The sequence below is a fragment of the Canis aureus genome, chromosome 7 (assembly GCF_053574225.1).
Source record: "Canis aureus isolate CA01 chromosome 7, VMU_Caureus_v.1.0, whole genome shotgun sequence".
Taxonomy (NCBI): Eukaryota; Metazoa; Chordata; class Mammalia; order Carnivora; family Canidae; genus Canis; species Canis aureus.
The window spans coordinates 35,212,123-35,236,718 of NC_135617.1; the positions used below are offsets into that span (position 1 = coordinate 35,212,123).

General features: G+C 39.8%; 1 protein-coding gene and 1 long non-coding RNA gene across 8 annotated transcripts in view; one reads left to right on the forward strand and one right to left on the reverse strand.

The window, feature by feature from the left end:
• The window catches only part of MYO6 (myosin VI), a 142,161-nt gene extending 130,394 nt beyond the window's left edge, over positions 1-11,767 (reverse strand). For 2 of the 6 annotated variants that reach the window (XM_077903325.1, XM_077903324.1), the window contains exon 1: positions 11,550-11,764. The gene's annotated coding sequence lies outside the window, so the exon portion shown is untranslated. Of the gene's footprint in view, positions 1-11,549 lie in introns of all 6 variants that reach the window. The other 4 variants (XR_013383186.1, XM_077903323.1, XM_077903320.1 and 1 more) reach the window with 4 other exon arrangements.
• Positions 11,768-11,983: 216 nt separating this feature from the next.
• On the forward strand, positions 11,984-24,588 carry LOC144317243 (uncharacterized). 2 transcript variants are annotated; one of them, XR_013383188.1, is made up of 5 exons: positions 11,984-12,172; positions 12,907-13,008; positions 17,705-17,814; positions 21,847-22,011; positions 24,040-24,588. It is a non-coding gene; the product is annotated as an uncharacterized LOC144317243 (long non-coding RNA). The 2 variants fall into 2 exon arrangements; XR_013383187.1 differs by lacking the exon at positions 17,705-17,814 and having other exon boundaries at positions 24,040-24,586.
• Positions 24,589-24,596: the final 8 nt, after the last annotated feature.

The following is a 24,596-nucleotide window of genomic DNA, read 5'->3' on the forward strand; positions in this document are numbered from 1 at the left end:
ATCATTTACCTAATAAATTTTATGACACAAAAAGAATTTACAAAAATATATTTATATACACAATTGTGCTACATATTGAACCTCATTCTACTGCATAAAAGAACATTATTCTTAGTGTAGATGAGCCTACTATAGGACATTTGAGTGCAAGTCCAACAAACAGCATTATTAAAGAAAAACCCCTATTATCTAATCCCTTTTTCTTAGTAATATCAAGCAGAATATGAGATCAAGCTTAATTAAGACATATTTATATGAAATGTGTATTTAGCCAGACCTATGTTTATACAACAGTATTATGTGAAATATCCATATCTGTTAGCATAATCTAGAAAACAATCACTGTTCAACAAAAGACTGAACACTGTTCTATGAAATTACAATTTAATTCTTTATTTAATTTACAAGAAACTTTACAGGAATACATTTGTTTAAAGCAAATTCATGAAGTATGTCATTAAAACATGTAGTTAAAGGGCTTAAAAACTTAGACTCTGTAGGTCCAGAAGGTCTCCCCTCTCTCATCAGCTGGCAGGGGAGCACTCTGTAGAACAGGAATCTGAGGGCAAGAACAAACTAATATAAACCTCCTCAATTTGCCATTGAATATATGAAAACTAGTTCTATGCTAAACATTCATCTATTTTTCCCCATCATCTCAATGGCCAACACAAGCTGTAGTTTTGTTTGAAACCTCAAACAAAAGGATTAAAGATACATAAAATCATCTGCTCTCATCTTCAATGATGGACAGGAAGATCAGAGAAGCTAATATGTTCCTCTTGAAACACACACATGAATACGCTTTGTTCTTCCCCAAAATACCAAAAGGATAACAGACAGCAAATCATGCCCACAAACCAAAACACAGTTGTTTCATCTAATTTTAGAAAAAAAATAACAAGGGACTGGAGAAAAGTTCTCTCTGGAATAACTCAATCCTCAAATCAGGGAAATTCAAAGAGCACAACATGGAAAAACCAACAGCCTCAATTCTCCCCTTTAGGATACTAATTCTATCAGCACCAAATCAAAACAAAGAGTATGTTTATAGAAGATCCCAAAAAAGTTTGAAATCTCTCTTTTTCAAAGAAGAAAAAAAGCCCATTTACAGGAAACATATCTAAATGTATTATTCAAGCACAGGTGCTCTGTGGTTTACCAAATCTGTTTCTTTTTTGTACCATATTTTTTGTTGTTGTTTTTGTTGTTGTTGTTTTTTAAGTAGGCTTCATGCCTGGCTCAGAGCCTGAACTCAAGACATGAGATCAAGGCCTGAGCTAAGATCAAGAGTCAACTGACTGAGCCACCCAGATGCTCCCCATACTCTTTTAAAGTCAAGCTTAGGAACATATTTGTTTTAAAAAAAAAAAAAAAAAAAAAAGAGGCCAAATTACATCATTTACGTCCAGAAGAATCCTTTATTTATATTTTAAAGTCTCATAGCCAGGTGTTTGTTATTTGATTAATTTGCCCAGCCCTAGGCTATATGGTTGGTTCTTCCCTTTCTGGAAGCTGTGAATAAGACCCAGTCTTGCTGTACTTGAGACAAGCAGTCTCAAGTATTTTGCAGATGGATCACAAGATTTTGCTTAATCTGAGCAAAATCCTGTACTTCTTTCTCCCTAGAACCTTCAACAGTAGAAAGAAAATACAAAGTATAATCTAATTGTTTCTGGAGGGAATACTGTTCATATACTAGGAACCTTCATACCATCTCTTAAGAAGAGAAATCCTTTTCTTTAGAAATCTCAGGAATCTGTCCAAAATAAAACATGGATTTAAATCTGTATCCAGAATTCAGATTAACTAGGTAAAACTGGCATTAACAGAAGACAGCTGAGTAACAGCAAACTGCAATAGATTTATACAGAAATTTGATGTGTCCTTTTTTTTTTTTTTTTTTTAAAGAATTTATTTATTCGGGCAGCCCAGGTGGCTCAGCGGTTTGGCACTACCTTCAGCCCAGGGCCTGATCCTGGAGACCCAGGATCGAGTCCCACATCAGGCTCCTGCATGGAGCCTGCTTCTCCCTCTGCCTGTGTCTCTGCCTCTCTTTCTCCCTCTCTGTCATAAATAAATAAATAAATAGATAGATAGATAGATAGATAGATAGATCTATCTTAAAAAAAAAAGAATTTATTTATTCATGAGAGACACAGAGAAGATAGGCAGAAACACGGGCAGAGGGAGAAGCAGGCTCCACGCAGGGAACCTGACACGGGAATCAATCCGCGGACTCCAGGACCACACCCTGGGCCGAAGGCAGGCGCTAAACCGCTGAGCCACCCAGGGATCCCCTAATGTGTCTTTGAAAGGACTTGTGGAGGACAGCCCCAGTGGCCCAGTGGTTCAGCACCACCTTCAGCGGATCCTGGAGACCCAGATTCGAGTCCCGTGTCAGGCTCCCTGCGTGGAGCCTGCTTCTCCCTCTGCCTGTGTCTCTGCCTCTCTCTCTCTCCCCTCTCTCTCTGTCTCTCATGAATAAATAAATAAATAAAATCTTAAAAAAAAATGAAAGAACTTGCAGAGGAAGAACAATTATTTCACAAAAATCTTACCTCTCTAAACTATTACTATATTAAGCCATGTTTTCTGGTCTTTTTGCTATCAAGAGTCCAGGTGAGCAAGAGATACAAATTTCACAAGGCAAAGACCTTTTCTTGCCAATTTTTTTTAACTTAGTCATTAAAAGATCTTTTCTGATAAAAAAACATTTACTCTTTCAAACCAAAACTTATTTCAGAAACCTCATTAAGGTACAACAAATTTAATAAAAGGGTTTTATGTTAATAGACTTAGGTTATGTTTCTCATTGGGTTATATGGATCATCAAAAGTTCCTAAAGGGAGCATGGCTGGCTCAGTAGGTAGAGCACACAATTCTTGATCTCCAGGTGGTGAGTTCAAGCTCCATGTTGGGCACAGAGATCACCTAAAAAGAAAAAAAAAAAAAAAAGCTCCCAAAATAACTGTCCAATTAAATGAGAAAGTGAATGAACTATTTTTCTAAGCATGTATAAGACAAGTACTCTCTAGCATTTTTGAGATGTATCACAACTCTCAAGGTTTAAAAAAAAAAAAGATTTTATTTTATTTATTCATGAGCGACAGAGAGAGAGAGGGGAAGAGACACAGGCAGAGGGAGAAGCAGGCTCCATGCAGGGAGCTTGACATGGGAATCGATCCAGGGTCTTCAGGATCACACCCTGGGCTGCAGGCGGCACTAAACCGCTGCGCCACTGGGGCTGCCCTCTCAAGGTTATTTAAATCGCACCAAGGAAATGCTACAAATTCCCAAGGGTTCTAATCAATGCCCTATTTATTTTCCACTTGCTCCACCTAAGCCCCCACCCCTCTTGTGCTCTGTTCCTGCTCAGATCATCACCTAGGTTCCCCAGGTGGGTTGCAGCAATGTATGTCAATGAACAAGACCCAAGACGGAGGGAGGGGAGGGGAGGGAGCTTTTCTCTTCCCTCCCTGCCTGACTGCCTCAAAGTCACAGTTCCCTTGGGTGCCCTCCTCCACAGTGCCAGCTCTCAACTCTCAACTCTGGTAATCTCTGAAGAATTAAGGGCTTCTCACCACTGCTTTTCCCTGGGTGCTTCCCCCCCTCACCCCCCCCCCACCGCCACCACCACCCTTGTTTGTTCTCTAACCTCTATAGTCTGTTCTTTTGCACCATAAAGGATGAAATCTCTTTCCTGCTGGGAGCTTGCCTGATGCAGCTAACACCACCAAGTCTGGCTAATTCAAAACAGTACATTACCTAAAGAAATCCAATTTTAAAAGTTTAACAAGGTCTGAAGATCTATTCAACTATTATTTATTTTTGCTATTTGTATAATTAAGAATTAAATATTACCAGCTTACTTCCAAATGAAGCTAGTTAAAAGCTGAAAAGCTCATTACAATTAAAGTTAGGTGTGAAATTTAACACTGCCTTGTCCTCTCAAGATAAATGCCCAGAAGCCCCAAATAAGCTTAATATAAAAAATAAAAAAAAAAATCAATGAACAGATTCTGGTAACCAATATTTCACTTCCTTTACCATATACTGCCTGGTTAATCCAAACACTTTTTTTTGTTATTGTTGAAGCCTTCCTTAGGCACAGGATAAAGAAAAGTTTTAAACCAATGGTTCTCAAATTTTGGGAGGGGAAGTAAATCAACCAAAAATTCGTTAAAATGCTAATACTCAGGCCCCACCCCCACCTTCCTGAGAAATGTTTTTACCAGTTCGCAGATAACTGTGATACATACCTAAATTTCAGAACTTCTTAAAACTGGCCAACTTTAAGATTCCACCCAAATCTCCAATACTTTTCTTTATGAATGAACATTCCACATTAAACATGGCCAAAGAAACCAAAAAACAAATAAGGAAATCCCTCACAAAGTAACAATAATAATGTACCCTAACTACACACCACTGTGATACTTGTTTCACATGTATTATTATCTAATTCTGTCCTCACAGGAACCACACCAGTTAGGTAACACTGTTGCCTCCATTTTATAGATGAGAAAACTGAAGCCCAGAGAAACTAAGTAATCGGATCATGGAAGTGACTGGTAAAACCTTAGGTCTGGCTAGGTCTTAGACCTATGATCACCTGAGGTCTACCAGTCTCTCTTACGTGGAAGCTGGACAAGCAAGCTCCTGTACATAAATGCAACTCTGGAGCTTCAGACTGTCACAAAAAGGATTAAGCCTAAGGGCCAAGCAGTTAAACAAGCACTAACCCTGCCTGTCCACTCCCTCCCTACAAGTTCCCCTGACTCTCCACCCATTACTTACCAAGGCCTTCCACCTTCACAGTATGCTATCACATGCTATTAGAACATCACAAGCCTGAGTGTATATCAGCATTCCTTCTACTCTTACTACATGCTAAGTACATCTAAATCCCATCTCCACCAAGTACTGGCTGTGAGCTTGAGCAAATTTAACATCTCTATGCCTCAGTTTCCCAATCTGTAAATTGTGGGTCATAATCTCAAGTGCACCAAAGTGACGTAGAGATTAACTGAGATGATGTACATAAAGTACTTGGTTGACACACTAACACATAGCAAAAACTCAATAAACAATAGCTGCTAATCCAACATCTCAATCCTAGGTCCCATTTATTTTCTCTCAGCCTTGTTTCCTGAGACTATGACAAAAGATGGAACATACTTTTACTCATCAGGAGCAGACTAGTAACAGTGCTATACCTCAGTGGACTGAAAGCCAGGAGTAGAAAATTTTAGAGTAAATGAGTCTTTTGGTAGCCCTCAAATTGCACCACTTTGACAAATATTTCCCAACTTGAGCATCAGCCTTGCTGATTACATACTAGTATGAAGAGTCTATAATTAACCTAATTCAAAACAACAATAAAATATCACTCAGCACAGGGACTTGGTCTTAATTTATCACCGTATCATCAGCACTGAGAACAGTGCTGGCTCATGGCAGACACTCAAATATTTGACAAATTAATAAAGTATAAAGATACCAATGCAGACACACCTTAACTCATTAGTGAATCTTTACAAAAATAAGTATAATTTTCAGATAAATAACAATGTGCCAAGTGAGAAAAGTTATTTTCAAAATTCCCCTAGAATATTTTTTTTAAAGATCAAAACATTTTTGTGTGTTACAAAAACAAAAATAAATCCAAGCAGATAATGAAGTTAACACTTTTTTAAGTGTTCTATCCTAGGTTCTCTGTCCTAGAATTTAGTAAGCAGTTCAACCCTGGGTTACTTCAACACTTTAGGATGCTATGAGACCTCCATCTTATAACCATGTTTCTGTAGTTCAGCTCCTAATTGGTTGGAGGAGTCATCCTCTGTGTATCTTCATCTTCTAAACCAGCCCAGTCTTCTTCAAGGAACTTGAACTCATCGTCTACCTCTCAGAAACTCAAATCTACCAGCTGCTTTTTCTCTGATGTGGCAACTTTCCCCACTGAAATCCTCTCAAGCCGAGAGGAAAACTGGAGCTCTCACTTTTCCTCACCAAAGGGACCAATGCTAGGGCCACCTCTGAAGCCAACTCTACCACTTTCTTTTTTAAAACAAATCATGGGCTTCCCTTAAAAACTCTCCAACTTGGGATCCCTGGGTGGCGCAGCGGTTTAGCGCCTGCCTTTGGCCCAGGGCGCGAACCTGGAGACCCGGGATTGAACCCCACGTCAGGCTCCCAGTGCATGGAGCCTGCTTCTCCCTCTGCCTGTGTCTCTGCCTCTCTCTGTGTGTGTGACTGTCATAAATAAATAAAAATTAAAAAAAAAAAAAAAAAAACTCTCCAACCAAGGACCCCTGGGTGGCATAGTCTTGGTTTCAGTTCAGGTCAGGTTCTCAAGGTTATGACATCGAGCCCTACATGTCGCTCTGTGCTCAGTACAGTCTGCTTATGACTCTTTCCTCCTCTCCATCTGCCCACCCCAACAACCAATGTTCACTTGCTCTTGAGCTCTAAAAATAAAAAAAAATCTTTATAAACTCTCCAATTACTAACCTCAGCTCCATTAATCTACTAAAAATGTTAAAGTAGTTCCATAATAATGCATCATGGTCATTTCCTATCTTCCATTCAAAACAAAAACAAAAACAAACCTAGTAACTAACAATTATCACTTTACTGATGCTGACTTTTCAGAATTTCGAGAACCATACAAATAGAAGCCACAAAATGAAGTAAGTGCCCTTAAGAGGTTAACCCTAGGCAGCCCAGGCGGCTCAGCGGCTCAGCAGTTTATCCAGTTTATTGCTGCCTTCAGCCCAGGATGTGATCCTGGAGACCCAGGGTGGGGCTCCCAGCATGGGGCCAGCTTCTCCCTCTGCCTGTGTCTCTCATGAATAAATAAATAAAATCTTAAAAAAAAAAAAAAAAGAGGCTAACCCTAACTAACACCCAGATAACTGTAATCTACTACTGAATACACAGAAGTTCCATTGTCAGCTATGTTTCCAAGCAGCCACATAGGTAACCTTGAACAAGGTGCTTAATTTTTTTGTTCCCATTTTCTCATCCACAGAGAAAGTTTTACCACATCTACTTCAACAACTTGTTTAAAGGACCAAATGTACATAAAATGATTTTAGAACAATAAAGTGCCATACAAATGTAAGTTGTTAAATGTGATATAAATATCACCAGATTTTAAATGGATATTTCCATTCATCTTTCTTTTTATGTCTCTGCCACTCTTTATATTTCCTAAATCCAAAGATCTGCCAGTACAAGAAAGAACCAGTTCCACCCACAGTCATATTTCAAACATACTAGGCCCTCAGTAAATATTTGTTGAAAAGTATGTTCATCCACATATTATAGAAATTTTAAAATTCTGCTATATGCAATACCTTAACTTGTAAAGGTTAAGCAGCAGACTACTTTCAAACAAAATAACAAATGACATAACTTACATAAAAGATGCCTGTGGTTTTGTCAAAAGCACCACCTTCCTTTGTGCACATTACTCAGCCTGGATATAAATATTCATCTGTGTGAATATCACCCAAGGAATGTTCTTCAGTATTCTGGTTTCACTGGAGGCATGCTTTCCTCATAGAAAAGGATTTCCCTTCTCTTTAACACTAGCAAGATTTCTAAAGATGCCAGATTGGTTCTTCTGGTTTTACAGTCTATGCTTCAGCACTTACAGGGAGAACTTCTGTGGACTTGTGCTCATTTCTCAAATTACCATTCATATACTAAATATGGAAAAAGTTTATTTTTCAAGACCATAAACAGAAAAATATTCTAATACTTCTATCTTAAGATTACTAATAGTCCACTAAATTTGTCAAATAAAAGCATAACTTTTAAATGCTAAACTTCCTGGTTCCTCTGAATATTATATAATGCCTCAAAAATAGAATTCAAGCTTATTTGGCTTTAGTTCTCGATTATCTACACTTACATACACACACACACGTGCGCGCGATGTGTTACAGATCATCCATTAATAATTTTTATTAAGCTCTTGAATGATAGTTTTGTACTCACAGTTGAATATAAGTACCCTGAGAGATGCAAAATTCCTAATAGTTTAAACCAAATAATGAAACATCTGTAAACACAGTCACCCAACTCAGCCTTCTTACCATTTTTTTTTTAAGATTTTATTTATTTATTCATGAGAATACACAGAGAGGAGAGAGAGAAGCAGAGACACAGGCAGAGGGAGAAGCAGGCTCCATGCAGGGAGCCCGACTTGGGACTCGATCCGGGTCTCCAGGATCATGCCGTGAGCTGTAGGCGGTGCTAAACCGCTGAGCCACGGGGGCTGCCTCTTCTTACCATTTTTCTTCTCATTTACCCAACCACATTCTACTGCTGAAATGACTCCTACACTTTGTTACAAAAGATGGACTTTGTGTGCTCACTTTCATCCTTTATGTCTTTATAGCTCAAAGGACATTCCTGAAATAAATGAAGGCCATAAAAAAAACTGTTCTAATAGTACAGGTGACAATTTAATCATACTTTGAAAACAAGCCCCCCTGCGCAAGGGTTACGAACTTAATTATGTAATATTTAAAAGACAGTACTGCATTTATGGACAACGATCTCATTTGAGAAAAATAGAAAGTTCTATCTGAAACAGGAGCATTGTACTATTCATTTTATCTACAAAGAAAACCAGTGTTATATTACAGTCTAACTCTAATTCCAATAAACCCACCAAAATAAAGTACACGATTTGTATAATATTCTGGTATTTACATCAGAAATGATAAAGCAACACCGTATTACTGTTCAGAGTTGTCAACTTAATGAAAAAAAAACAAAAACAAAATTCAACATTAGTTTCAGAACCACATTCATGACCCATATCATCCTCACTCCTGTGTGCCTTCTTTAACACAATACCAGTTCTGCAGGTTTATTTAAACAGTCTACCAAATGAACTAAGATCAAGGCAACCTGGTCTGGTGGAAAAGACAAGGGTTTCGTGGTCAGAAGACTTAGGTGTGAATCCAGACTTTGTTCCTCTGGAGCTGTAAGACCTTGAGCAAATATTTAATTCTCTAAGCTTAAATTTCCTCATGTGTAAAAGGACAAGACCACCAACCTTGAAAATTATTTTGTAGATTAAATCTCTCAGTGTTCTGATTATACCAGATTCCTATATGGTATAGGAATTATACCAATTCCATCCAGTGGGTGGGTGATGATCTTATACTACCAAAGGGCCAGTTCAGGGGCACCCGGATGGCTCAGTTGGGTAAGTGTCTGCCTTTGGCTCAGGTCATGATCCCAAGTTTCTGGGATAGAGCCCCCGCATCTGGGAATCTGCTCCTCCGTCTCTCTCTGCCCCTTGTGTGCTTGCTCTCTCATTTTCTCTCAAATAAATAAATAAAAATCTTTTTTTAATTAATTCATTAATTTTAAAAAATGAGGGCCAGTTCAGAATTATTATGAAGTACATCATTAAAGGGATCACAAACTGTATGAGAGTTAGCAAAGCAGTAATACCATTTTTAGTCTTTTACTGAAAATGTTTTCATATACAAACATGAAAATTTCACAGAGGTCAGAAATCTTTTTAAAACTGACATTTTTAAATATCAAAATGAAGCTTCAATTATCAACAGTGAAAACTGGTTGATTTTCTAAAAAAGGTTTTGGGTGCTTAGATTTATCCAAACCTCACTCACAAAGCAAAAAAATTTAAAACTTTCTTAAAAGAGCTGTACTTTAGAACCCAGAGACAGCCCAGTTATCTAAACAATGGGCTACATGATACACCACAGTCTCCAGGCAAAGTCACAACAGGATGAGAAAAGAGCCTTCAGCCTCTCTCAGATTTCCTGGCCACTGTTATTTTAAAACTTGATCACATAAACATAAACAGAGGGAAAAAATCCACTTCAGATAAGCGCCATGGGTTATGACTTATGATCTGTTCTTAATACATCATATTAATTTACATTAAATATTACAATAATGCATTACACTTTTCTTGTTCATGCTTCTGGACTAATGAAGAATATGTGTATTACAGTTTTACATAATATGTATTTAGAGTTTTTAATCCTGTAATCTCTTTCTAAAGTTCTTTTACTTCTTTTTAAAATTACCTTTTGAAAACGAAAAGGTAACTCAAACTGGGAGAACAATGTCACATAGAACACACAAACGCAATAGGCAAATCTGCCTAAGACTAAAATGACTTGTTTACCACTGTGTGTATAATTCCTGCGCAATTTAAAATACTCAACATGAGCTGTATATTTAAAAGTCAATGAGTTACTTTGAATGGCTGCATTGTTTCAAGCTCTGGCTATAGCCCAATGTGTAATGTTTCTAAAATTAATGATAAAAAATACCAAGGTAATTTTTTCACGAAGCAATTTCCAAATATAAAACCACAACCCAAGGTATCTATGAAGTTTAGTTAATTTGTACAGATATGCTGTTTTCCTGCCAACCTTTGCACCATGACCATTCCAGCCCAAGTTGAAGATTCACATTTCATGGCGTGAAGAGTTTCAACTAAACCTTAAGAATTTTTAAAACTTTCACACCCTGACGATACTCAGATACTTTGCATCTACACCACCAGAGCATAACAGCAAATGAAACTTTTATTTAGCACGTACAGCAATCTGTGAAGTTGCGGCAGTGCTCCTAGCTGCTCACTAGTATCTGTAGATTAGGATGCATACATTCCTCCACTACAACTTTATGCCCCATAAAACGTAACCTGTCTCCTTAAACACTACAGAAATAGTATTTCCGACACGGATGTGCCAGTAATAACCCTACCAAATTACTTCGTACTTAAAATCCCGGGGTTGGGGATCCCTGGGTGGCTCAGCGGTTTAGCGCCTGCCTTCGGCCCGGATCGAGTCTCGGGATCGAGTCCCGCATCGGGCTCCCGGCGTGGAGCCTGCTTCTCCCTCTGCCTCTCTCTCTCTCTCTCTCTGTGTGTCTCTCTCTCATGAATAAATAAGTAAAATCTTAAAAAAAAAACATCCCGGGGTTGGAGCATCTGAATGGTTTTATGGAGTTTTTGGAAATTAACAAATCTAAAAAGCTCTTGTTCGGTAGCACAAATGTCCATTAACATACTCAAAGTACTGGACCACCTAAGGACTAAAATTATCCCGTTCAGACGGTCCCACCCGGTCTTCTACATGCCTAGACCATCAATTCAACAGTGGCCGGCACCTGATACGAAGGTATCTCCGAGCAGGCGGCACTGTTCCTGCGCTGGATTTCAAGCTTGTTTACTCAAGAGAAAGAACTACCACGGGGCGTCCACGTCCGGGTGGGGCACCGGAGTGCTCTGCTACCCGGGGGCAGGGAAGGGACCCACAGGTAGCCTGCTGACGACAGACCCGCGGAAACCAGAACCAGCCCCGCACCGCCGTGAGCCGCCGGCCGGGCCCAGCCGGCACCTGCCTCACCGCGCGCATCCCGGGCGGAGACCCGGCCGTCAGCCCCGGCGGCGGAGGCCCGAAGCAGCGCGGCCCGGGGACGCGAGGCCCGGACGCCGACGCCGACGCCGACGCCCCGAGGAGCGGCCCCGCGCCACTCACCCGGGTGGCCGCGAGCGCAGGTGCGCGGAGGCGAGGCTACCTGTGGCCGGCGAGGTGGAGGGCGGGGTGAAAGGTAACCAAGTCGAGCGCGAAGGGCGACTGCGTGGACAGGCTCGGAGACGCGGCGGCGGCGGCGACCGCGGTCCTGCGAGCTTCCTGCTCGGACAGATCCCGGGGCCGTCTCCGCCCGCCGGCCGGCGCCCCGCCGAGTCCCCGGCCCCGGCGCGCGCACGTCACGGCTACGGAGCGCCCAAGGGGGCGGGGGCGCCGCGGGCCGGGGCGGGGCGGGCCGGGGCGGGGCGGGGCGGGCCGGGGCGGCCGGGCACGGGGGGCGCAGGCGCGCGCTCCCCGAGGGGGCGCTGGGCGCCCGCAGCCCCCCGCCCCGCCCCGCCCCGCCCCGCCGCGCCGCGCCGCTCGCCCCCGCCCCCGCCCCCGCCCCGCGGCGCGCAGCCTCCTCGGCGGAGGTGGGCGCGCTGGAGCGCGGGAAGGGGCCGCGGCGGGCCCGGCCGGCAGCCTCGTTCCTCCCCCTGCGGCACGGCCTTCCTCGCCGCGGTTGTCTCCAGCCCGGGTGCGGAGACCGTGGAGTCCGGCAACAGCAAGAACCAGTTCACGGAGGGAGAAAGGTGTTCAGACGGGGCCAGGACCACGCGCTTTACCCGAGGGCGTTGTTGCGGAGGGAAGAACCGCTGCTAACTAGGCTCCGGTCCGGGTCGGCTTGGGCTGCGCTGGGCTGGGCTGGGCTGCGCTGGGCTGAGCTACGCTGGGCTGGGGTGGGCTGAGCTGGGCTGAGCTGGGCCGGGCTGTGCTGGGCGCTGAGCTGCGCTGGGCTGAGCTGGGCTGCGAGGCGCTGGGCTGCGCTGGGCTGTACTGGGATGCGCTGGGGTGTGCTGGGCGCTGGGCTGTGCTGGGCTGTGCTGGGCGCTGAGCCGCGCTGGGCTGAGCTGGGCTGCGAGGCGCTGGGCTGCGCTGGGCTGGGCTACGCTGGGCTGGGGTGGGCTGGGGTGGGCTGAGCTGGGCTACGCTGGGCTGCGCTGGTGTGGGCTGAGCTGGGCTGCACTGAGCTGGGAGGCGCTGGGCTGGGCTATGCTGGGCTGCGCTGCGCTGAGCTGGGCTGCTCTGGGCTGCGCTGGGCTGGGCTACGCTGGGCTGCGCTGGGCTGGGCTGAGCTGGGCTGGGAGGCGCTGGCCTACGCTGGGCTGAGCTGGGCTGCGCTGAGCTGGGCTGCGCCGCGACAGGAGCAGTCTTGCTCTCTGCTTTGGGTGGCAGAGGGTCTGAGATGGAAATTTTGTATTCCTCCGGCCCCCGAATCCCCATTTACTGACTAGAACCCGGTCTTCTCTTTTACTGTCTTTATAAGTGACATACCTGTAAATCCTCTTTGAAAATTAAATATGAAGTGGCTATGCAAAATTGAATTATATGATGAAAACATACGTCGCCTTTACAACGAAATGAAATGGTAATGATTAATTGTAATACTAAATGTCTCCGTTGAAAAAAGTTAAGAGGACCTACACAAGATAATTACATTTTTTTTTCCTCAACATTTCTGAGTGGCAAGTAGGAAACTTCAGGAAATCTACAAGATTCTGATAAGAGACAAATTTCAGATACTCAGTTCTTCCACAGTTCTTTTGGTGGAAAAGATAAGTTACGGTGAGATATTACGGTGAGATAGAAACTACTAATAATGAAGTAGGGAAGTAAGAAAGAGGAAGAGGAACCAAGAAAGGAAATAATTTACAGCAATCTCAGAAATTTAATTTCTGATTGCCAGGAGGTAGGTCTTAAATGTATAAAACTACATTTCAAACAAATTGGAAAAAAGAAAAACAAGAATAAGAAGAGAGTAATATCTGTTTACAGCTTTGAGTTCCTTTTGGACTTAAGATTTAGAAGCTACGTGAGTAATAACTTGTGATTTTTTTTTCTCTTGTTCTCCTTTACTCCCACTTCCATTACTGAGTCCCTTTGCTTCAAGTTCCGTATCTCTTGAATGTATCCAGTTCTTCTTTAGAACCACTACCATTATCTTATTTCAAGCCACCATTATTTCAGATCTTGCATACTACTTTAGCCAGCTAAACTTTTCACCAGGCTGCAATCCTGTCCCCTTATAATCTTCTCTACAATGCCACCAGGTTTATATTTTACAAAAGTCTATGTAATCCTGTTTTTAAACTCCTATAGTGACACTCCACCTTTAGTATAAAATCCAAATTAGTTAAGATGTGTTATGTGAGCCTTCCATTGTTTTTGTTTAAGAAGCACAGTGGGGATTTCTCTTGTTTTTTTTCTTAATTGAATTTTAATACCTTTTCATTGTTCCTCAGTTCATCACTGTCTTAAACCCCCAAAAGCTGTCCTAAACCAGGCTTATTCAGTTACCTGCTTGCCTTTGGAATCATTTGCATTTTGGATCACTGTCTTAGCCCTTCTTTCCTATCCAGTCTCATTTCCACCAACAGCCTGTCTCCATTTCTTGTACTTTACACAAGCCATTTTGAAGTACTGGTGTCTCCAGAAAAAAACAATTATGCTCTTTATGACATTGGAGTGTTGCCAAGCTAAATCCAATGAATCCTTCAGAACAAAAACTGTTTGTCCCCTCTAAGTTTTCCTGGGGCCCCTGGCTGATTCAGTCAGAAGAGCATGCAGTTCTTATCTCAGGGTCCTGAGTTCAAGCCCCACCTTGTGGCCTTAGATTACTTAAATAAATTTTAAAAACTTTTAAAAAGGAAGAAGTTTTCTTTAATCCTCTTATCTAACACTTAGGTGCAATTTGGTGGTCTTTTTCATCTCTCTCATAGCACTCATTGCACGTATCTCTTCCAACACTTATTTCACCATTAATATTTTATATATCCACCAACTGAACACATCATCTGAACTCTTGATGTTGCCTCTGCTCATTCTAGTCCATTCTCTCTCCACTCCTAGAGTTACCCCTCCCCTAAATCTGATTGTGTCATCTCCTCTACCAAATCCTGATGACTTTCAGATCAGTGAAAAACTCATTTATATGATTACAGAATCCTTCACAATCCTGAACTTACCCAATCCTTTTTAATGCTCCTCTGTCCTCAAAACTCAGTCTGTTATTTCCTCTGTCCTAACTCTTGCAGAATTTTTCATTTCTTTGTTTTCCGGAGCACCCACTTCATACCTATATTGTAGCACTTATTAAGTGGTATCAACATTACATTTTTATATTTGTTTCCCTCTGTAACAGCTCTCCAAAATACTGAGCTTTTTAATTTGTTTTTATTTTTTTCAAGATTTTATTTATTCATGAGAGACACTGAGAGAGAGAGAGAGAGAGAGAGAGAGAGAGAAAAGCAGGCTCCATGCAGGAAGCCCAATGCAGGACTTGATCCCAGATCCTGGGATCACACCCTGAGCCAAAGGCAAACACTCTACCACTGAGCCACCCAGGCATCCCGATACTGAGCTTTTTAATTAGAAATTTTACCATTATTTTTTTCTCATTCCTAGAGATGAGCACAGTGTCTGCCTCACTGAATTATAACAACTGCTGAAATGTATTAATGTTGTGTGCTAATACTATAGCACGCACTTTACATAAATCATCCCAATACATTCTCAGAGGCCTATGAGGTAATACAATGAGGATTTGCTTTTAGCTTGCCTAGCTTCTGAATTCCCATCCTATTTGTGGAGAATTATTAATTTTGAGTCTTGATGGGAACAGGGCCTACCTCACACTTCGCAAACTGGGTTTGGTCAAAGTCTCTCTCCCCACTAGGGCATAATCATGGCATGGGACCTCAGTTAACACAAATGGATGTTCTCACCTGCAACTTGGAATCTGGATAGGGTGATGCAAATATGCAGAGATAGAGATAATTCACAGTTGTATAGATAAATGTGGCAACCCAGATCTGGTCATGACAGTGCTAACAGTGACATCATGAATAGATGGCCTTGCACATTTTACACACCAGTTCTCCATCATTCCCAGTGATTGTGTGAGCTACATAGTACTTGTCCACTACATTCTTCTTCTAGATAAGTTAGCCAGAGTTTTTTGTTGTTGCTTTCAACCAAGAACCCCAATTAATCTAGAAAAGTTCTATCATTATCCCTATCTTATAAAAAAGTAATAAATAGGTGCTCAAGTGCTTATTTAATGAGTGAGATATTTGCAATACTATCACTTCTAGAAGAAATTTTTATCATTGCCTCAGTTAAGAGTTTTGTATGAATAGTAATCATCTGGAATGTATAGGGAACTAAGTTACAGGAAAGAAGCAGATCCCTAAAGAGATAGTTTTGGGAATTTTTCCTTAGGATATATCTTAGCCCATCCTCATACATCATCAACATTTTTATCTTCCTTACTTTATCATAAAAAACTAATGTTTGATGATTACTGTAAAATAATAAATAATTTTGTTAAAAAGTTTGAATGATGTTTTAAACATATTACTGAACTTACTCTAGAAAGTAGCCCAATACATCTTACATATGTTTTCAGTAAGAAAGACTAAAATTAAAGCTGAAATGTCATTTATCAATAGACACTTCGATTTCTTTTTGTGGAGCCCAACACAGGGTTTGAACTCATGACCCTGAGATCAAGAGTCAGACACTTAACTGACTGAGCCACCCAGGTGGCTCAAAAGATACTTTAAAATTTTTTCTTAACCAGATCACCATACATTTTTTTTTTTTATCATTCTATCTCCTGGAAATTTTTGCAACTATGGTTTCCCTTATTTAAACTCCCAGTTGTTTTTCCTGAATTGTTTTAACGGCGTTATAATTAAAACTGAAACGAAAGCACAAGCGTGGCCAAAAATCATCACCTCAAACACTTAACTGTCAAATGTCTTAAAAACAGTCTTCCAAGGGCACCTGGCTGGCTCAGTCAAACTTTGATATCAGGCTTTTATGTTAGAACCCCATGTTGGGGCCCCACATCGGGTGCAGAAATTACTTTAAAATAAAATCTTGGGACGCCCGGGTTGCTCAGTGGTTGAGCAACTGCCTTCGGCTCAGGGCGTGATCCTGGGATCTGGGATCAAGTACCACATCAGGCTCCCTGCATCGAGCCTGCTTTTCCTTCTGCCTGTGTCTCTGCCTCTCTCTCTCTGTGTCTCATGAATAAATAAATAAATCTTATAAAATAAAATCTTAAAAATCTGAGGTGCCTGAGCGACTCGGTTGAGTGCCCAACTCTTCATTTCTTCATGATTTCAGCCCTACTTTAGGCTCCACACTCAGTGGAGAGTCTGCTGGGGTTCTCTCTCTCCCTCTGCCTCGGCCCCTCCATCTGTTTGTGCAAGTTCCTGCTCTCTGTCTCTCAAGTAAATAAATCTTAAAAAAAAAAAAAAAAAAAAAAAAAACCTTCCATCTAATATGCCATACTCAGTCATCTTCAACTCAAGTGCAGTAATTTGAAAAGGGACAGAGAAGAGTCATTTATTTTTTTCGGACCTATATGGGTCAGATGTAATCTAACCCAATTATAGAAATTAAGAGAAAGCAAATGAGTGAAGGCATTCTGGAAGTGCAGAATTATGTTAAAACTTATATAAATGAAGTGAATATGTGAGAAGGAAACAGGTTCCAGGCCTGGCTCTCCAGACCCATGACCTGTATAAGTCATTTAATCTCATGGAGACTCAATTTACTCATCAATAAAATAACAATGATAATAATACCTCCTGCTCAGGGAAAAGACTAAATAAAGCAAGCTAAAAAGAGGTTTTTACAAACACTAATCTTGCTACATGCTAGAAAAGTTTATAAATATATATATATCTTGTAAATATATTTGAGCAAGAAAGAAAAATCCTTAAATTAATGCTAAAACTTATTTGAAGTTAGCTTTGTTTTAAACTAGTTAATACAAGAAGTCAATTATTGAATTTCTTTTTATATTGTTTTGATGAAATCTGAATATTAAAAAAGTCATAGAAATTTATATAAAATATATAACTTCTAGGAAGTTTTCCTAGTCTACAGAAGTCTTCCTACCATAGTTTAGGAATATAATGAGAAAAGTAATTGAATATCTATTTTTCTTGCATATTATAAGTAAATGATTACACTTGAATTTATGGATATTTAGTTTTAAAAATCAAATGTACAATTTTTTTTAATTTTATTTATTTATTTATTCATGAGAGACACAAAGAGAGAAACAGACATAGACAGAGGGAGAAGCAAGCTCCACATGGGGAGCCCGATATGGGACTCCAGCCCAGCACCCCGGGATCACAACCTAAGCCGAAAGCAGGTTGGTACTCAACCACTGAGCCACCCAGGAGTCCCTCAAATGTACAATTTATTTTTTTTTTATTATTATTTTTTTTTAATGATAGTCACAGAGAGAGAGAGAGGCAGAGACATAGGCAGAGGGAGAAGCAGGCTCCATGCACCGGGAGCCCGATGTAGGATTCGATCCTGGGTCTCCAGGATCGCGCCCTGGGCCAAAGGCAGGCGCCAAACCGCTGTGCCACCCAGGGATCCCAAATGTACAATTTAAAGAAGCTTTGCAAAAGTAGAAAAACAAGGCTGAATTAAATTTTAAGACAGAAAACCATAAAGATATATATCATAAATAGATGATCTGCATAAAGAATTCAGTGTCATAATTCAGAAAGTTCCATTCTCCACAGCCTACATAAATAGTTCAGAAAATACACCAGAAAATTAGTGGTGTGTAAGAGCTGCAAAATTATATTTTTATAAATCCCTAATTGGTTAGAAGTTAATCATTGTCTGTGATCAATTGGTTGATTCTCATTCAGATAGTATCATTAATGATTCAACCCTCAGATTGGATTTAATGCCCAGTGAAATATTTTGTGTAGATCTTTATGTTAGTACACTTCATAGTATAATGACTTTTTTATTTACATGTCTGGGAGCCCACTGAAATCTTACCTGTCTTTGGACACCCAGAATCAGCTGGGGCACAAAAGGCATGGACTCAGTAAATATTTGTGGAATGGAGTTGGGCTGAATGAACTTGAGCTCTGGCAGGTTTATTTTCAGAAATGAGTTTTTTAGGACATTTTAGAACTTTGTCATTGGAGAAAATAGGCTTTAATTTTCCATGGGAAAAAAAATAAAAATAATTTTCCATGGGAACATGTAATTTATATTTAAATCACTATTCCACAGATGATTCAGTATTCATAAAGAATCTGCATATATTTCATCTCATTTTTTTAAAAGTGCATTTCATAATACTTACCATTTTTATTTTCACCAGTTATCCTTCAATTTTATATGTTAAGCAATTGTGATGTTGCTATCTTATAAAAAATATAAAAATGAAAATAAATTGTATCTTCTCTGAAGGTTATGAATGAGATATTCAAAGTTGGTATTATAGAATATAAAAATTACTATGTATATAATATTTTTTTAAAAAGATATGGTGTGGGGAGTACTATTTAAACAAATCAGTGATACACAACAGACTTCTGAACAAAATTTTAAATAAATGAAAACACTGGTAGTGGCTGTTTTCTTGCTTTAAAAATAGTAGTTTCTTGAAATAGATCAAGGAAGTATCAAGTAATCACTGACCAGGAAGTGGCTAATATGTCAGAGTTAAATATTATCCTACTGTTAACAATAAACAGAAGTTTGAAGACAACGAAGCATTAAATGTATTCACAGAGTAATAACCTGAGTTCATTCACATAGGCTTTATTGAGATTGACCAAATGATTATTATATTAGTCAGCCTATGCTGTGTAGCTAACCAAATCTCAATGGTATATAACTAATTCATTCATTTTTCTCCTGAGCAAGTGTATAGTTCTCCTAGGACAACTCTAATTTAGGCTGCTAGTAAATTCAACTCTGTTCTAGTGTCTCATTCTGGGGTTCAAGATGAAGGTCCAGTGGCTACCTGGGGTATACTCTTCTTGGGTCCGAGGTCAGAAACATACTGTGTCTCTTAAAGTCTAAGCCCAGAATTGGCACACTGCTACTTCTGCCCATATTCTATTGACCAGAGAAAGTCAGATGACCAACCCCAGCGTCAATGGGGCAGGATAGATAGTCTTACCATGAATGTGTAGGTAATAAATGTTTGCTGAACAAAAATCTAATAATCTAAATAATCTAATTTATTGAGTTTATTAATTATTCAAAATGATGCATTAAAAAGAGTTGGAGAGGTGCCTGGGGTGGCTCAGCGGTTGAGCATCTGCCTTTGGCTCAGGTCCTGATCCCAGTTTGCTGGGATCGAGTCCCCTATCAGGTTCCCTGGGGAGCCTACTTCTCCCTCTGCCTCTGTCTCTGCCTCTCTCTCTGTGTCTCTCATGAATAAATAAATAAATACAATATTAAAAAAAAAAGGGTTGGAAGATTAAGAGGTACATCGCAGGCTTCTGAGATGCTTATGATGTTCTATTTCTTACTTCGGTGATAATTACACAGGTGAGTTCCCTTAGCTATATATTCATTGAGCTATACATTCATTCATGATCTGTATAATTTTTCTGTATGATATACTTCAAATAGAAACTTCTATATAAAAACTTTAAAATTTTTGGCATTTTTTTAGATTTCTGAATTTTTAGTTATTTTCTCTTAGAAAAGTCATAAATGACTTGATTCTAGAATAGAAAAGTCTTTTATTGGGACACCTGGGTGGCTCAGTGGTTGAGCATCTGCCTTCCACACAGGGTGTAATCCTGGAGTCCCAGGATCGAGACCCACATCAGGCTCCCTGCCACATCAGGCTCCCTGCAGGGAGCCTGCTTCTCCCTCTGCCTATGTCTGTCTGTCTGTCTGTCTCTCTCTCTGTCTCTCATGAATAAATAAATAAAATCTTAAAAAAAAAAAAAAGTCTTGTTAAAAATTGATGTGACATGAAACACTTGGCTGGATCAAGAGCCATGTGATTCTTGATCTTGGGGTCATGTGTTCAAACCCCATGTTGCGGGTAAGGCTTACTTTAAAAAACTGCTGTGAGAGGGCAGCCCCGGTGGCGCAGCGGTTTGGCGCCGCCTGCAGCCTGAGGTGTGTTCCTGGAGACCGAGGATCGAGACCCACATCGGGCTTCCTGCACGGAGCCTGCTTCTCCCTCCACCTGTGTCTCTGCCTCTCTCTTCGCTCTCTCTGAATGAATAAATAAATCTTTAAAAAAAAAAAAACTGCTGTGAGGGACCCCTGGGTGGCTCAGTGGTTGAGCATCTGCCTTTGACTCAGGCTGAAAAATGGTGATTCCAGGGTCCTGGGATCAAGTCCCGAAAAGCGCTCCCCACAGGAAGCCTGCTTCTTCCTCTGCCTATGTCTCTACCCGTCTCTCCATGTCTCTCATCAATAAATAAATAAAATCTTTAAAAAACATAAGAAAATAAATAAAATAAAAAATTGCTGTGAGAAAACATGTGTCTTTCCAAAGAAATAATAGGTATTCCTGAGATTAAATATATTTGCATATTTATTAATAAGGTGGAGATAACCAGGAAAGTTAATTTAAGCATATTAAAAAAAATATCTAAGGTCATTTCTGGATACAGTTGAAACTTGTAATTTTGCTTTTGAATATTTAAAAACAAATGTAGATAAGTGTATTAGTTATTGCCAATTTGATCATGCCAATAATATTACAAAAAAACAATTAGAAAACAATCTGCCTCAACATATATCCCCCCAAACTTAGTATTATCTTTTTTATGTTTTATTTATTTTTTTTAGTATTCTAATAACATTTTAAACCAAAAAAATTAGGAATTAAAAACAGTTCTTTTAGGGATCCCTGGGTGGCGCAGCGGTTTAGCACCTGCCTTTGGCCCAGGGTGCGATCCTGGAGACCCGGGATCGAATCCCACGTCCGGCTCCTGGTGCATGGAGCCTGCTTCTCCCTCTGCCTGTGTCTCTGCCTCTCTCTCTCTCTCTCTCTGTGTGACTATCATAAATAAATAAATAAATAAATAAATAAATAAATAAATAAATAAATAAATAAATAAATAAATAAATAAATTTCTTTTAAAGTTTATTTAAGTAATCTCTACACCCAGCATGGAGCTCAAACTCATGACCCTGAGATCAACAGTGCCATGTTCTTCTCATTGAGCAAGCCAAGTGCCCCCCAAAAATAGCTTTCATAATTTATTAAGTGTATATAAAAATATATTCAAATTATTAGTAGATAAAATTTTACTTGTGTATTTAAATCTTTGGAGCATATAAGATTAAAACCTTAGCGTTATTCAAACTGTGGATAATATTAATGTAGTATACTTTTTAAGGAGCATCTTTTTTCTTTAATAAAGATTTTATTTATTTATTTGACACACAGAGAGAGCACAAGCAGGAGGAACAGCAGGCAGTGGGAGAGGGAGAAGCAGGCTCCTGGCAGAGCAGAGAACCCCATGTGGGGCTACGTCCCAGGACCCTGAGATCATGACCTGAACCGAAGGCAGATGCTCAACCACTGAGCCACCAAGACGTCCCAGCATGACTGGTATTATATAAAATTGAATTATACTTATATAATATTAGAAAGGAATTGAGGTTTTTACAGTATAATGCCATAGCATCTAATAACATCCATTCCTGCAGGTCTTACTTATGGCTATCAATGAAATTGTATAGTTTTCTCATTCAAGGTATATGTTTTTTGTAAAATTAATTCCTAAGTATTTTATACTTATACTATATGATAAAATATGATCAAATTGGCAATAACTAATACACTTATCTACATTTGTTTTTAAATATTCAAAAGCAAAATTACAAGTTTCAACTGTATCCAGAAATGACCTTAGATATTTTTTTAATATGCTTAAATTAACTTGGCCTGGTTATCTCCACATTATTAATAAATATGCAAATATATTTATACTAGGTCTTGGTCATCACCATGAGTGATTTTCCCCCAATTTCTTTTCTAGATTTTCATTGTGTATTTATCAAAGCAATGTAACAGATTTTTTAGTTTCCTAAGTTTTCTACTTGCATAATCACCTACTCAATAAAAAACATTTATCATTTCTCTTATTTTCCAAAGTTTTATAGCAGTTATTGCATTTTCTTGTCTCACTACATCTGCTAATAATGCAAAAGCAATGTTGAGTAGCATGAGAACCTGTCTAGTTCTTGATGTACTGGTTGTATTTCACCATTTAATATATTTTGTTACTATGATACTATACTCTATGTTATAACACATTTCTCTAATCTCAAAGATTGTTATGGACAATTAAATTTTTATATGATCATATAAATGCCCTTCTTTAATCTTTGACATAACAAGTGATATACTTCCTGATATTGAACATCCTTAAACTTAGTTATCACTTGTTTGCTTATTACTGGATTCTAATTGCCAATGTTTTATTTAGATTTTGTCAATTGTGAATCATAAATTACATAATTTCTTAGTTTTCCTTTTTTGACACCATCTTTACTAGAGCTTTTTATTAAAGGTGTATTGGTCTCATAAATGAATTGAGAGTTTTTCAAACATTTCTATGGCCTTGAATTTTTAAAATAATCTGATTTAAATGTTTAAAAATTCAAATACAAGAATTGATAAGGTCTTTGTTCATATTCAGTGGTAGCTCAGTAACCCCTTGTCTTTTCTTTTCAGCGTACATAGTATAATCAAGTTGTCTACTTTTTTTTTTTTTTTTTTTTTAGAGAGAGAACATAAGTGAGGGGTGAGGAGTGTAGGGGCAGAGGAAGAGGGAGGGAGAGAATCTTAAGCAGGCTCCACAGTCCCCTGCGTATCTCAGAGTTCAATGTAGGGCTCAGCCTCATGACTCTGAGATCATGACCTGAGCCAAAATCAAGAGTTGGACACTTAACTGACTTAACCATCCAGGTGCTCTGCATTGTCTTACTTCTTGAATCAGTTCTGATATTTTTAACTAAGAATACACTTATTTCCTCCAGGCTTTCATATTTCTGGTCATGTTATATGTCTCTATTTGTTTAAAGTAGGCCAGAATAGGGCAGCCCGGGTGGCTCAGCGGTTTAGCGCTGCCTTCAGCCCAGGGCCTGATCCTGGAGACCCAGGATCAAGTCCCATGTCGGGCTCCCTGACTGCAGCCTGCTTCTCCCTCTGAATGTGTCTCTGCCTCTCTCTCTCTCTCTCTCTCTCAATCTCTCTCTCTCTGTCTCTCATGAATAAATAAATAAATAAATCTTTAAAAAAAAAGTAGGCCAGAGTAAGAAATCAAAAAGGAAGAAAGGAACATTAAGAGTATGTAGAACCCTTGTAAGTTTGCTTTCTACATAACTTATTCCATTAATTACTTACTTAGCCTCCTATTATGTACAACATACTGCTTGGTGCTGGGGACATAGTGGTGAGCAAAAAGAGACAGGCCTTGTATACTTTTTTTTTTTTAAGAATTTATTTTTAAGTAATCTCTACACCCAAATGTGGAGCTTGAACTCACTACCTCGAGATCAAGAGTTGCATGCTCTACTGACTAAGCCAGCCAGGTGCCCCTAATGTCTTTTTCTCTCCCTCTGTCTTTTTAAGTAGGCTCCACACCCAGCATGGAGCCCAGCATGGAGCTTGAACCTACAGCTCTACAAATAAGACCTGAGCTGAGATCAAGAATTGGATGTTCAAAAGATGAATGGATAAAGAAGATGCGGTTTATGTATACAATGGAATATTCCTCAGCCATTAGAAACGACAAATACCCACCATTTGCCTCGACGTGGATGGAACTGGAGGGTATTATGCTGAGTGAAATAAGTCAGTCAGAGAAGGACAAACATTATATGGTCTCATTCAATTGGGGAATATAAAAAATAGTGAAAGGGAATAAAGGGGAAAGGAGAAAAAATGAGTGGGAAATACCAGAAAGGGAGACAGAACATGAGAGACTCCTAACTCTGGGAAACGAACAAGGGGTGGTGGAAAGGGAGGTGGGCAGGGGGTGGAAGTAACTGGGTACTGGGTGATGAGCACTGAGGGGGGCACTTGGTGGGATGAGCACTGGGTGTTATGCTATATGTTGGCAAATTGAACTCCAATTTAAAAAAATATGAAAGATGAAAGAAAAAAGAAAGAAAGAAAGAAAGAAAGAA